This window comes from Lissotriton helveticus, chromosome 1_1 (genome assembly GCF_964261635.1).
Source record: "Lissotriton helveticus chromosome 1_1, aLisHel1.1, whole genome shotgun sequence".
Lineage (NCBI taxonomy): Eukaryota > Metazoa > Chordata > Amphibia > Caudata > Salamandridae > Lissotriton > Lissotriton helveticus.
Genome location: NC_136057.1, coordinates 1,798,746,131 through 1,798,761,307, shown reverse-complemented (window position 1 = coordinate 1,798,761,307; position 15,177 = coordinate 1,798,746,131). Strand labels below are relative to the sequence as shown.

At 43.7% G+C, this 15,177-nt stretch overlaps 1 protein-coding gene across 2 annotated transcripts in view; it reads right to left on the bottom strand.

Moving 5' to 3' along the window:
• The window catches only part of LOC144752976 (pentraxin fusion protein-like), a 220,368-nt gene that overhangs the window by 79,416 nt on the left and 125,775 nt on the right, over nt 1-15,177 (bottom strand). The window lies entirely within an intron of this gene.

The window sequence follows — 15,177 nt, the reverse complement described above, 5'->3', positions numbered from 1 at the left end:
ATTTACATATAACACCATAGTACATATAAACATTTCACAAACAATATAAAAGAAAAACATTCATGTGAACACCATATACAAACAAGGGAAAAGAAAAGATGCCTCTAGTCATTCAGTTCATGGGGCACCAGTCCTAATAACATAAACACAGACAAGCGGCCGATCACTCCTTTATGCAGGCCTGCTCGTTTGGCTATGCTGGAACCTCTTAGTTTCAAGGGGCTAATAACAGGAGGACTCTATCCTAAATTATAATCCTGTAACACCCTTTATAAATTCTGTTCCAGCACAGGGTCAACGCGTTTCTAACCCGAACTTTGTTTGGGGGTTCTCCTCAGGACATTGACTGGAAAATGGCCTTCACTGTGGGACATACAAATAAATACATGATTGGTGTGAGGAAAGACTCATAGGATTGCACCCATTCTGACTCGGGCACCCTTTTGCACCACCTATATGTACCTGTAATTCTTTAGGTCTTCCCAGGACAGCTGTATGTTGTTCGTAGGGAAGCAATGACACTCTGCAATTTTGTGTAGAAACAGGGACAACGTCAGTGTAATATTTAAGACACTAACAGACATGACCAGGTATGAACATATGGTTCCTTCATTCAACTCCTACCTCGCGGTAGTTTTTTGGCTTGAAGCGCGTTGCGCTGTGGCTTTTGGGCAGCACGGTCCTGTAAACAATGATTTACAGTGTATTAGGTCACAAGTTCTTTGTGTCAAATGCACAACTGTTCTCAGAATAAATATGGCTTGTGTTACAGCGTACCTTCGGACCTCCTGATGTAGTGAATCCGTTCGTGTGCACTCTTGGTTGTATTTCATGCGGCAGCGAATTTTCGTTTACTGCATGAGTCTGGATCTAAATTGACAAACGACTTGCGTTAGGTTGCTGGACTTATACGTATGCTGCGGCTGAGGGTTTAGGCATGCTCAGTGAGCATTTTCGCTTACATGTAAAACTCCTTCGTTCTCCTTCAGTTGCCTACCAGCTGGCAGCTTCCGCGATGGACGTCAGCTCGCATCACGTGGTGCTGGCATGTGCGGACCAGCTCCATTTATAGGAGCCATTACGGCTGATTGCTCGCTAGGGCACTTGGTACCTGTAGTGCGCGCCTCTCTGCCACCGGGTGAAAATGTATGGCGGTGCACTCATATGGCTACAAGTGTGTCCGAGTGCGCCTCCTTTTGTTAAACCGCAATATGTCGATACTTGGACGGGTCTAGTATCAAAAATGCAAGTCCAGAAGCACAACACAGTTACAATTTCATATTTCATTGTAAAATTCGCTGATTGCTCGCAGCCCTGAAGTGGTCACAAACAGCATCAAGTTATCTTAGGTTGCTCAACTCAGATATTTCGTTCAGTCCAGTGAGTGCTGTATTAAATTTCATTATCAGGAAGGCCTCCTTTCGGGACAGCTGAAGATCCGGGTCCCCTCTTGTGTCTCGAAGCCTTCTACTCTCGAGCAATTCCGCCTCACCCTTAGGAATTGTCCATAGGGGAGATTGTTTTTCAGATTTCTTGGATGGTAGCTCCGGTAGTGTAACACGTTGTTTTTGTCAGTTTTTTTTAGGTACAGAGAGGACATCAATCCATCCGGAGTATGTTTTATTTCCACATCCAGAAAAGACAGTGATTTACAGTCATATATCAGACTGAATTTGATATCAGGGCTGGGGTTGTTCAACCATACATGGAATTCTTCCAAGGCCATTGATGATCCTTCCCAAATACACCAAACGTCATCAATGTACCTGAGCCATTGTTTTATGTGTACATTATATGGGTTGTTATTGTATATGTACTTGTCTTCGCACTGGGCCATGTGCAGCACCGCCATCTCAGGAGCAAAGGGACAACCCATCGCTGTCCCTTTGACCTGGAGGAACAGCTCATCTGCGAACATAAAAAAGTTTCTTTTCAATGCCAAGGATGCAAATCGCAGTATCAGATCAGTTGGTACTCTGCGCTGGCGGGGTCTTTTTTCCAAGTACATCTCAATCGCTTCCAATCCATCTTGTTGAGGAATTTGCGTATATAAAGACGCCACGTCCATTGTCACGAGAATCTGGGTTGTGGGGTCAGATTGGAATCCTTCCACTCTATTTATAAATTCCATGGTATCACGTAAGTGCGATGGTACTTCCGATAGAAATGGTTTTAAGAAGACATCAACAAATTTTGACACCGGTTCTAGTATTGAATCGCAGCCGGAGACAATGGGTCGCCCGGGCGGCGTAGAGGTATCCTTATGCACTTTTGGTAAAAAATACAGATGGGGTGTTCGAGGATGTTTTTTTACCAGGTACTCAGCTTCTTTTGGGCCCAAAATGCCGTTGGCTTTGGCTTCATTCACAATGGATGTTATTTCTTGCATTATTTGGACAGTCGGATCTTGAGTAATCTGTCGGTACCATTCCAAGTTGTGCACATGATTTGAGCCTTCCACTTTGTACAATTCCTTTGACCATAGGACCACTGCTCCCCCTCTATCCGCTGGTCTAATCACGGCATCCCGTTGGATCTTTAAGTCACTGATAGCCTCCTTATGATGTCTTGATATGTTTGATGGAACAAAAGAACGTTTTTTCTCAATGACATTTAATGCCGATAACACTACATGTTCAAAAGTCATTATGTCTTTAGACATATTATAATTAGGAGGGCAAAACAATGACTTATTTCTTAGCCCAGAGGCCTCAGTCTGAGCGAAATCTGGTGAGTCTCTAAAAAACCATTTCAAGCGAATTTTTCTGAAAAATTCAACGACTTCCATTTTTCTCTTTAGTGAAGTCCATCTTCATGCCAGGGACAAAAGACAGTCCCAATTCCAGTACCTCCATTTCTGCCTTTGTTAGCACCCTATTCGATAAATTAATGATAGGTGATTTATTCATGATTTGTAGTGCTGTTTGCGGGTTGTCATTTCCTATTGGGGTTTGAATCTCGTGCATGGTTGTTGCTGGCCCTGCCCTAAAAAAGGCCTTTTTTGCTGGTTCCTATTGGAGGAGCCCTCACCCGGATCAGAATCACCCATGGACTCGGAGGAGGAGGTATCAGAAAATGTGAGAAACGTTCTCTTTGATCTTCCTTGATATGTGTTAAAAAAACTTGTTGAAATCTGGTCGTGTATAAAACTCGTCTTTCAGATAGGGGTAAACAGTCTCTAAATTGAAGCTTTTCTTATCTTTTTCAAATTTGTTTGCCTTGAAATTGATTGTGTGGTCTTTAAATGTAGCTAGTTCTTTTTCAATTTTCTCCAAGAGTAATTTGGCTTCAGAATCAATGTGGTTATCATTGATTGCTTGCAATTTCTTCCTGTTCTTTTTGACAAATGCGTTGAACAGTTTCGATGGTGTGGACCATCAAATCTCTACTGCATTTAGTACTAATACAACTGAACCCCTTTCTGTATACTGGGTCGTCAGTAAAAATTACTGGGACGTTTTTGACCTGGAGGCCCCAAGGGATTACGCCGGCTCTTAGATTGGCGAGTAAAAAATGTCCATGTAGTTCAGTTCTGACGTGTTTCTTTTGTAATCTAATCAATTTGTCACTGACATTTTGTTGTTTGGCAGAATTACTCAGATTAATTGATGAAAAAAGGGTGGACTGGAGCATAAAAAAAGAGAAGCTGTACGAAGAAGTGCCCCTGGCATGTTTGCCCTTAACAAAGATGGAAGCCTCTCACAGGTGCATCAGCGACAGACCAATCATGCTCCACAATCGACGAGTCGCCAAAAATGGTCTCTGAAAGAAGTCTTTTTAATGATAAAAAACCGAGGTGTAATGAGGATGAGTGCTGTATGAATCCACCATTCTCTCCTCTCTAAACTATGCTTTTAAAGTGATTATTGTCAAAGTGCCTCAACATTAACATCATTGGTCAGAGGTTGGATGACAGGCCTTCTATGATAGCCTTGATTTGGATTCCTTTTTTTAGATGCATAAGTGATAGATACGAGGCCACCAGTGTTGAGATTGGTAGAAGTGATGAAGCCAAAGCTGGTGCGGGCTGTGCCGGGTTTGAGTACAGCCATTGTAAGAACACAGGGCAGTCTCAATGAAAATTGACCTATTAGACTGAGGGCTCCCTGAACGGTTTCTAGAAAGCGTAATGGAGGAAAGTAATCCAGGTTATTCCAATTAAGATGGAGGCCTAGCTGAAGATTCCAGGCCCCATTCCTGCAGAACTAGATTGTGAACGAAAAGTTATTTGCCCAGACTCCCCTCACTTGGGAGACTGATCTCTGCCAGCAATGAGTTTCAGCAAACCACCTTTAAAAGTTACTTTCTGGTCTACCTTTTACGTTTATGCGTGTCCTCGATAATGATGTAATTCTGCCTTTATTTAAATTAGCGTGGTTTACAGTATCTGTATTATAAGCGTCTCATGGCTCTCTGCTAATGGAAATCTTTTGCTGGAGGAATAAATAATGTAACTTTGTGTAAAGAACTGTAGGTTGGTGTGCACAGCTTGGTCACTCTTCAGTGGCTTGAAGACCAGGGTCTCCAGGGAGCTCAGTGGGGTTGGTCGACTCGCGAGACGACATATAACAAGCCAGATTTGTCACTGGTTGACAACCATGAGTTCCATGTTATACCAGGAGAGTCACTGATGAAAAAAGACGGGCTGTGTTCAGCTTTCCAGAATGCTGTGCTGTCTTTGCATCAAGAATGGGGCTTGGCTCTTTGATCTCGTGCACAAACTCAGCAAGTAAAACTTTGGGCTTTTAAATCGTACCATAACAAGCATATATAAAACATAATCAAGTCCAGCGGCAGCCCGTGCAGGTAGTAGTGGTGGGGCCTTGTTGGGTGGATTTCGACAGATGACGTCGAGGGAAAATGAATTAATTTCCCCTTGTGCATATCTGTTCAATCCCCCGCCAACCCGGCCCCACCGCTCTTACCTGCACAGGCCGCGGCTGATAAAGTCTCCTCAAAATTAAAAAAGTGCATTACTGTAAAATACAGACGTTCTTCACCTTACTACATCTGGTTGCATCTCTGCATTGAGGGGCATTTATTGTATAATTATTTTTAAACATTAATTTCTAAACATTATTGCAGCGTGTCCCACAAAAATCCCATTAGTTAATTAAGAAGCAAGTCACTTGTCAAGGGCACCAAAATTGAAGCTTAGAGCCCTTTGATAAATGCAGCAATGTTATAGTCTATTAAATCAACCACAAAAGATGTTTTTTTACGGCATACTTCCTGAGTGCGAATTTAACGAAGAAAAAGAAGGCACAGTGTAGGAAAGAAGGATCTGCTTCTTATGGTTACCTCCACTTTTTGCTTTTTGCACCCACAGTTTTGACTAGTCTGGCTGGGATCCTGCTATTCAGGACACTAGCTTATCTGCTTTCTCCCTTAAATAGATATGTATGTACTGTTGTACTACTCCAGATTGGATACTGGGGTACCCTTATCAGTCCCTAGTGTATGGTACACATGTACACAGGGCATAGGTACCCCAGAGGCCTCCCATGGGCTGAAGCATGTATTATGCCACCCATGAGAAGCATTCAAAATGGAACCTCAGGTCTGCTACTGCAGCCTGTGTAAGCTGGTGCTTGCACCACTTACGAGAGATATAGGTTCACTATATCTATATATATCACTACATTTAAAACTTTATAAGTCACCGCTATAGCAGGCCTTAACAATCCAGAAGGCAGGGTGCTGGGTTTTACGTGAGAGGGTGCTCCTGCATGAGCATGGCCCCGCTGCAGTCGTCGGAGACCATTCTCCAAGGCTGTACATGATACTGCCAGACATATAGGTAGAGGCGCATTATAACCTCGCGGTAAAAGCTATATCGAAACGACTGCAACAAAGTATGTTGTGTTTGGTGTCAAACACCTTGGAATTATATCTCCACACCAGTAACTGGTTTAAGAGGTATGATTCCTCCCCTCAGAACCGAGGTTCTGGGGGTATCTTAGTATACTAGTACCATCTTTCTCAAGCCTTACAGCATAAAATGGATGCTGCCAGCCGCAGACACGAGTCTGCCCTCCTGCTGCTGAGCCAAGCTCACGCAGAGGAAGGTCGGACAATAGGTAACCTGTCACAGGGAGGTGCGACCACCTCCCAGACAGGATTTGATGTATTGGGGCTGAGTAGGTGCATGGTCTCCATGCCAGAAAGTCTGCGCGAGGGACACATTTGGTGTCCCTGCGCATAGTCCAGCTCAAACCAGTTCTGGGAGCCATATGCTCCTGCTCTGGCGCGAAACTGGACAAAGGACATAAGTGTAGCCACCCCTCTGTCCTGTCCCCCTCTGTCCTGTCCCTCCCCTAGGATGGTCCCTAGAGTCTGTCCAACCCTTTCCTGTGAGTATAAAATGGGTTACCTGGCTACAGGATTTTAGATTTTACGTGGACAAGATTCTGCAATAAGATACACCTACACTTCGACCGTCTGGACACGCTGGACTTCGCTGGACCTCCCTTGGGCTCGACTTCGTCTTCCCTTGTCGTCCCCAGTCTCGTCTCTGTCTGTGATCCATATACGCTCCGTGCTGGACCCTGTGGACCTCCAAGGCAACAGAACAATCTCCCTTAGGGTGAAGGAGTCACTCCCCTGTAAACGCATGCACCGTAACGCATCTGACTGGTTTGCTGATCCTGCGTTTTTCGAAGGCTCCAGCAACAGAGTTTGAGGCGGATACCCCTTGTGGGGACCGTATACCCATACTCCTGTGCACCGCGTTTATTTGCAATTGCACATGCTTGTTGTTGTGCAACAAATCCTTGCATTGGGCCATCTGTAGCCCTTACCCCAGCGCATCTTTTCTGAAACGGACTCCAGCATCCTCACAATCTGTGCCCTGATAGCTAATATCCTGTGAAACCCCCTAAGGTCCCCTCACGACTCCTGTGCCATTGACCTGTGGGGCCATTTGAGGGTCAACTTTGCTTTTTTAGGGATCCTCTGGTTGCTCAAGGCCTGCTCTGACTCCCCGTACTGCGGTGAGTCTCCTGGTCCTTGCTGGGCCAGATCGACACCGAATTTGACCATCACTGGCTCTTCGACAGACCCCCTCAATGATGGACTGGAACCTGCGAAACCACCCCGCCCCAAGCATCTTGAGACCCTTACGGGTGAGTAGTAGTGCTTAACAAACTCCTGATTGATTGATTCTACATTGTTTGCCACCGCCAGGGCTTGTTGGTGCTCCCTCCGGACACCGACCCCTCAGCACTCAACATCCTTCGTGGGACAGCTCGCCTCCAGCTCCTGGTCGTCCTAGATGTCTCCGGGTTCTCGCAGCTGAAGAGTCAAGATCATCGTCAACACACCTGAAGCACCCGCCATCGGTGGGCATTCGTCTACCAAGCCCCTGGTCACTCCAAAGTGACCCAGACTGTGTCCCCCATGCTTTCAGGTTCTTCTCATCTAGAATCCACGTTTGGATTCCTCCGGACACTTTTCATACTTCCAGCAGCAGCATCTCTTTGTCAACAACCATAGATAACGACAAGGGTTTTCTTCGCCACTTTGTGCCTATGCACCCGGCTCCTCTGGGATAGGTAACTCTGGTACATAGGTATCCATGGGTGGGGTGGCTCTTCAAACTTTTAATTTCCAAGGGTTGTCTTCGTAATCTGCTGGAAAGGGTCCTTAATCGCTAATTTTCCAACTGCGTCTTTCCCATTGAATTTTACGGTCGTGTTCTCACTCTGCACCCGTCCTCCGTGGGACCCCTGTTCACTCACCTTGGGTGGTTACTTGGAGTCCCAGAGATTCTATGTGGTTCTTATCCCACTTATTTAGTATATGGTTTGGTCTTCCCCTGGAGCCCACTGTGTATTGTGCCACTTACATTTGATTCTGTGCAACTGTATTATTTGCTTTGTATTCTATCCTCTTGTAGACGATACTAGAGAGTATTATAGATAATAAATACATATTTTTATAACTACTGTGTGGTTTCTCTTTCATTTAACCAATACTATAATGTTGCATTCTGGTAAAACAAGGTGCTTAACATTCCTTCAAGACTTAGCCTGAAGGCTGCTCTCCATAGCTACCACTAGGATAGCTTTCCATAAAGGTTATATTTGACCTAATCACCATAAGGTTGTTTGGATTGGTACAAGGTGCCCACTTTAACTAGTGGACAACATATACCAGGCCAACCTCACACACGGTAAAATAAAATGTTTGCCAAGGGTCGCATAATTTGGTCAAGCAGGAAAGTCAAGATTGATCCCAGGAAACTGTGAAAGCACCATATTGATTGACCCACTCTGTTGTTGCCGATCCGCCTGCCGCTTGCCGATCTGCCTGCCTGCCGTGAACGAGCAGCTTGCAATGTCGGAAGAGCCCCGCCCAATCGCGGTGGTACACGGAACACGAGCAGCTTGTCATGCTGCTTTGCGCCGCATCCGCCGTGCCGTATCCATGCCCCTAAGTCTCCAGAATTAATAGAAGCTAAAGAGAGCTGCCTTGGGCTGCGTCAAGAGCGGGTGAACCGCGGCACCGCGAAAAAGACCTCGAAAAAGACCGTTGAAGACCGCGGAAGCCGCAGAAGCTACCAGATAAGCCAGCCAAAGCGCCAGAAAAATAGGAGCAGGAGAAAGGAGCTGTCATAGCCCAGGGAGGTCAGGGCACCTAAAGACTGATGAAGCTTGGTGTCTGACCCAGGGAAACCCCCCCCCCCTCCTCCTGCAGAAGTAAGGGGGTGGTTGCGGGATAACTTCAAGATATAAGGTTTTGAGCTCAACGTAAACAGACAGGCAAGGCAGGATAAAGGCACAATAGAGGTAAGTGTATGTGTAACTGCAGTACCTTAATGCCCCCTTAAAGCAAATAGGAGTTCTTAAACTAATTGCTTAGGGGGTTAGTTAAAGCGGGGTAAATTGGAATACTAAAGTTTGTAAAATAAGAATACACTCGCTATATTTCCGGGTTGAGAGCTATGGCGCCAAAAAGGAAGCAAAAAAGCTGTAAAGCACATACAGAGCACAGCCCCAGGAGAAGAGAACTTCCTAGAGAATCAAGAACCCTAAAAGAAAGCCTGGAGATCCAGGCTAGCCCCATGGCAAGTGCGAAAGGAGCACCACAAAAGAGGAAAAATAAAGCGACAGCACTAGAAAGTAAAGAATGCCTGTCAGCCTCTAAATCTGTAAAAGACTTTTTAGGTAAATACTACAAAAAAGTAGACTCACCCAGAAGAGGAGCCCTGGAAGCTGAAGTAACTCAGGAGAATGGGAATGGCTCAGTAGAAATTGTTGAAGAATTACTGGAGGCATCATTCCTGTTAAATCAGTCGATCTCTGGTCAAAATGGACTGCTGGCAGCGCTGCGTTTGTCTTCATCCCCCAAATTATTCTCGCAACACACGCAAGCATTAGAGACCTCATGCCAAATGGGGAACATTACGGAACGGTCGAGAAATAATTGGGGTGAGGAATTAAATACATCAGCCCAACGGTCAAACGAACTACAACCGGAAATACAGAGAAGAGTAAGAGCAGACGATCCAGAGAGGAACAGCGAACATGACTTAGATATCTCTGCTACACCCTCCTCTTCAATGATGGACCTATTGCTGATGCTTCAGAAAACACTTCAGGGGATACTAGAAGTAACAATGTTAAACAATGGGGTCTTGAAAACGCAAAAAACATACTTAAAACAGATTGAGTAGGAGTTGCAAGGAATTAGAGGCCAGATGCCACATATGATGAGACCAATAGAAGACCCACAGCCTATAGAACCTATAGAACGGAAAGGGAGTGTAGCAATAGGAGAAACCCCTCATACTGTATATATTTCAAAATGCCTGATCTTGATAAGAAGAATAGGAGAAAACTTGAGATATAGTTCTAGGTACAAAAGTAGGCAACACAGAAGAGTGATAGGCAGAAAGAGGGAATCTAAAGCAGAAATAAGAGAAAAACTGCTGGAAAAAGAGGTTGAGATTAAGTCAAATCCTGCATTTACACAGGTACCGGATAAGCCAGAAAGACTGGAGGGCAAGAGGGAGGTATTAAAGAAACAAGAAAAGAAAAATATTAGTAAGGGATTAAGCAAAAAGCAATTAGAAATAAATCCCTTAGCAAAATCAATAAATGAGGGACATAATATATATGCTCAGAAGAATAGCTCCATAGGAAAAGAAGCCCCGCACTTTGGTAAAACAGGAGTAAAACGCACCTGGGGTACGTTGGATGGAAAGATAACAGACAGATAGGTGTAGAAGCCCAGATGACCGGGACTGAGTTTGGAAGTAATAAATGGCTGTATCTTTAAACAATTCAACCAGGAAAAAAAACGAAAGAAAACATGAAAGACCCAACCTTTAAATAGGTCCCAAGTTTTATTCTCATTCTCAAAATGCCCAAGTCTGAGAGGAATAGGTACAAAAGTTCTGAGACAAGTGGGCTTCGTAGAAAATAAAATGGGAAGGAAATCGCAAGAGTCCTTGTCTACCCAGATTTGGTAAAATTGGCAATTTTGAAAGCAGAGGCTGAGATAGAGCAGGAAGGGATACGGTTAATCACAGTGAAAGATCTTGAAAAACAGGTGCAATCAGGTAGAGACTTCCTTAAATGTCATGCAGGCCTTGGGAAGAGACAGGTGAGGCTTATGGAGAATAATGAAGAGGGGGAGGTATGCTAAATATAGTAGTGAATAATTCAGTAACTGAGAATTCATGGGACAATTGGAGTCAAAGAAGCAGCCCTGCAGGTCCCTCCCAGTGGTATAAAGAAGGTATGGGGGAAGATGGAGGTTTAAGCGAGGTAGAATAGGATGAGGGGGTGTCGCATAGCTTTAACTTCTTATCCTGGAATGTAAACGGCCTGGGTGATTGAGCAAAACAGGAACGTTTAAGTGAGCTAGGAAGAAATATGGGTATTATGTGTGTGCAAGAAACTTGGCTATGTGACGAAACCCCAACATTGGATGGGTTCCACCAGCTCCACCGCCCGGTTAGGAAACAGAGGTTAGGACGCCCGGCGGGGAGGATTATGACCTTAGTGTCAACAAAAATAGCTACTAATGTGATCCCGTTAAATGTGAAATGTAAATGGCTTTTGGTATGCAGATTGTCCCTGCTGGTTTTAGATAAAAAGTATGAAAATGTAATTAATATAAATGTGTACATGCAATGGGAAAATATTAAGGAGTAAGAAAGTGAGTTGGAGCATTTTAAAGATGATATAGATTCTCTATGCGGAAAGAATGAGACGGATATGTTTTTCATAATGGGGGATTTCAACCACAAACTGAGCCCAAAGATGGTAGACCTCTGGCATAGAGATATACTGGATGCATATGAGATAAAGGAGGCAACCTTCCCAGACTGTGAACCCCAAAGACGGGATGAAATGCTGGGAAACTACCTAGGGATGAAGGGTCTGTTCTGCTTGAGTGGTAGACTGGAATCAGATTGCCCAGCAAAGAAAACATTTAAAATAGGCATACAAAACTGCCCAATAGACTATATTTTTAAGTTTGCTTGGAATTTCCCTCTTATAAGTAAATTTAAGATACTCCAGCTAGAAGAGAGTGATCATAACCCTCTGCAGTTGACTATTCAGGGGGGAAGGCCGAAACCGAGTGATAAAGTTATCGCACAACAAGTCGAATACCCTAAAAGAGTTACCACAAGATTATCAGAAGAGAACATAGAAAAACTAGGAAGACTCCAACAGAAGATACCTTTGGTTTTGGTTTTGGTTTGAGGAAAAAATAGAACAAGTGGTCCAATGTCTTTGAATCGCATTAAAAAGAGATAAAATAAACAAACATATAATCCCAGCAAGACGACCGAAATGGTTCTCTGCATATTGTCAGAAGAAAAAAAAGAAATCAGGAAAGAAACCAGAATGATCAGAAAGAAATATGATCAGAAGAGACAAAGGCACCTTGAAAAATTTAAAAGACAATATAAAAATTATAAAAAGTTACTTGCAAATGCTAAAAGAACTTATAAGGATAAATGCTGGGAAAATGTATTTCAAACTATCAAATTGAAGAATTTAAGACAATTCTGGAAACTAGTAAAAACAGCAGCAGACCACCCATTTGGGGCAATGAATTGTGTGGTAGACGAGGCAGTTTGGGAGAAGTATTTGAAGGAAATGTATGGCCCACAGAGAGATTTAGTAGAATAAGGGTTAGAATAATGGCAAGGGTCAGTAGAAGATCTAAAGCTAGACTTTACAGAACTGAATGTAAAAAATACAATAGCTAATTTAAAGCTGACAAGAGCAGCAGCCCAGACAATCTCCCAGCAATAATAATAAAATCTGAGATGAAGTGGTGGGCGAAATTCCTATCTCAGATGTTCCTGGTAATAATAGAAGGAGGGAAAATACCTAAGAACTGGAAGGGAGCAGTAATAAGACCAGGACACAAAAAAGGGGATGTGAACGCACCACATAACTATAGGTTAATTAACCTGCTAGATATAGGGGAAAAAGTGTTTTAAAAAATAATTTTGAATAGATTAAAGAACTGGGTAGAGGAGTTTGCAATAGTACCAACTGAACAGGGGGGCTTTAAGGAAGGCCATTCCACGGTCGACCATTGCTTTGCCCTGTGGGCCGCGGCAGGCAAGTCAATGGAACAAAATGTTTTGTTGACTTTCGAGCCGCGTTCGACTCAGTTGATCGGAACTGCCTCTGGGAAACTCTAGAAAATAAAAAGATTCCTGTGGGTTTTCTGAGGATAATAAAAGAGGTACACAGCGGTAATTGGGCCCACGTAATTAGGGACACAGAGGGGGTCACTAACCCCAAAAATAGCAATCGAGAATGGCCTCAGACAGGGCTGTGTGCTAGCCCCCCTGCTCTTTGCTATATTTTTGACTGACTTACCTGCAACTCTAGAGATTGAAAGAAGTGCAAGCCCGAGAATGGATGGTAAGAAAATTTCCTGCCTGTTGTTTTCAGATGATTCGGTGATTTTAGATCAGACCGAAATTGGCCTACAAAGGAAATTAAATGTTTTTAGCGATTATTGTAATGCAAAATTTTTAATTGTAAATATGGAAAAAACAAAGATTTTATGCTTCGGAAAAAAAGAGAGTAGCTTCAGCTGGGTGTTAGGAGATCTCAGTTTGGAAATTGTGAATGAATATCGTTATCTGGGGGTGTGGTTCGACAGGACGTTAAAGTGGCATACCTACCTAGAAGCCCAGAAAGCTAAGGCCTTCACATCGATCTGTGGTCTGAAGAAATTCAATTGAGATTATGGAGATATGTCACACAGACCGCTGTTGAGACCTTCAGTGCAATAATCCCCCCGCAAATACTGTATGGAGCAGAGGTTCTTTACCTTAGCGGGAAACAAGGTTGGGACTTAGAGGAAGGAAAGTGTCTGAAAACCCTGCTGACATTACCACCCTCATCGATGATAAAAGCGATAAGAACAGAGATAGGTACAACCGCTTGGAGCACACAGGTACAAATGATTCTAATTACATTTTGGAAGCAGTTGGATATAGATATATGCCAGAAGGTGTCACAGTGGTGTAGGAAAGAGATCCTACAAAGTAGCCTTAAATGGGCTAAAGACGGAAGGAAGAAAATATTACAGGTCTGTGAAAATATAAAGGTGAAAATCTCCCATGATTCCCTGCAGGTAGAATTCTATAAAAGTGAGCTCAAGAAATACGGTCAAGAAGTCTCAAGAAGGGCAGATATGGTATACTTAAAGAGGAAAAAATTGGTGCAATTAATGAGGGAGTCATGGCAAAAAGAAAATTGGTTCCCTTACCCGGATATCTTACCCAACTATTGGTATAGACAGGATATTTTAAGACTGAGAATAGGTATAAACCCCTGGCTAGTAAATGAAGAACTAAAAAGAAAAATGCTACACTGTGATGGCTATTGTAAATGTAGTTTGGGTACTAAATGAGATATATTGCACATTCTGCTAGATTGTGTAATATTATTAGAGCAGCGTGAACGTTATCTCTGCCCGTTATTTTTAAAATATGATATAAGGCAACAGATTAATGCAGTAGAACTATTAACAGATATGCCAAATCGTGACATAGCGATTGCAGTGGGAAACTATATGAAAGAAATCAAAAGTTACCTTAGAGAAAATTGGTTGAAATGTGTAGTGATTTTAAATAATTTTAACTTTGTAAGGTTATTTTAAAGAATATTTTATTATATCATTTTATAATGTGCTGTTATCCCGAGTATGAGCATCGAATTTTGGACCACTCACTGAATACGTATTAACTTTGTTAACATTGAGAATGTACAAACTGTGATGTTTTAATCTGTGCAATTTGATTTTAATTTGTTTAAAGACTAAGGGGCCCATTAGGATGTCGGGCGGATCGCCACCGCCATGTGGGCGGTGGCGATGCGCCCGACATCCTGGTCCGCCCGAGACCCATTTCCCCCCTGCCATATTACCATGGCGGGGGGACCGCGGCGGACGGAAAGACCGTCCGCCGCTTTTCCGTCCCGGTCGTCTTGCGACCGGGGCAGAAAAGGTTTAATATGGTGGCGGTGTCTATCAGACACCGCCAGCCATATTAGCATGGGTTTAAACAGATGCCAAAGGCAGGTGGTCTTCACTTCGGTGGCCCCTGCGGGCCCCCGAAGTGAAGGCGAAGTGGGGGGTGATCATGGGGGGTACCGCGGTGCCTGCCGCTTTGTGTATGCAAAAGCATACATGCATTTTTAGCATTGTGGCGGCCGCCACAATGTTAGAAATGCAGGATGCGCCCGCCACTGTGGCGGCCGCATCCTAATACCCCCACGGGACCCCCGCCCTTATGGCGGGTGGTCCCAAGTACCGTGAGGATGGCGGGCGGGCAAAGTCCACCCACCATTCTAATGAGGGCCTAAGTTCTAAATAAACATTGATTTGACAGTGAAAGTGATCCCAGGGCACCTGGTTTTCATTTTGTGCAATTCGGTGACAAGAAAGTATCTCTTTCTTTGTTTTACTTCAAATGTTAATACTTTGTCTTTCATTCTTGAAGTATATGGTCATAGCACAGGTGGCAGGCAGAAGCCACATAAAGATTAGCTTGTTGTGTGTAGCGTGGGCGGAAGGGTACAAGGCCGGTTGCTCTTGGCGCTAGATTCTTAGGGGCATTTTTAGGAGTGCAAAATTTTAATAGGGGTGCCAAATTTTAAAAGAAAAGTGGAAGGATACTTGCCTTGCCCT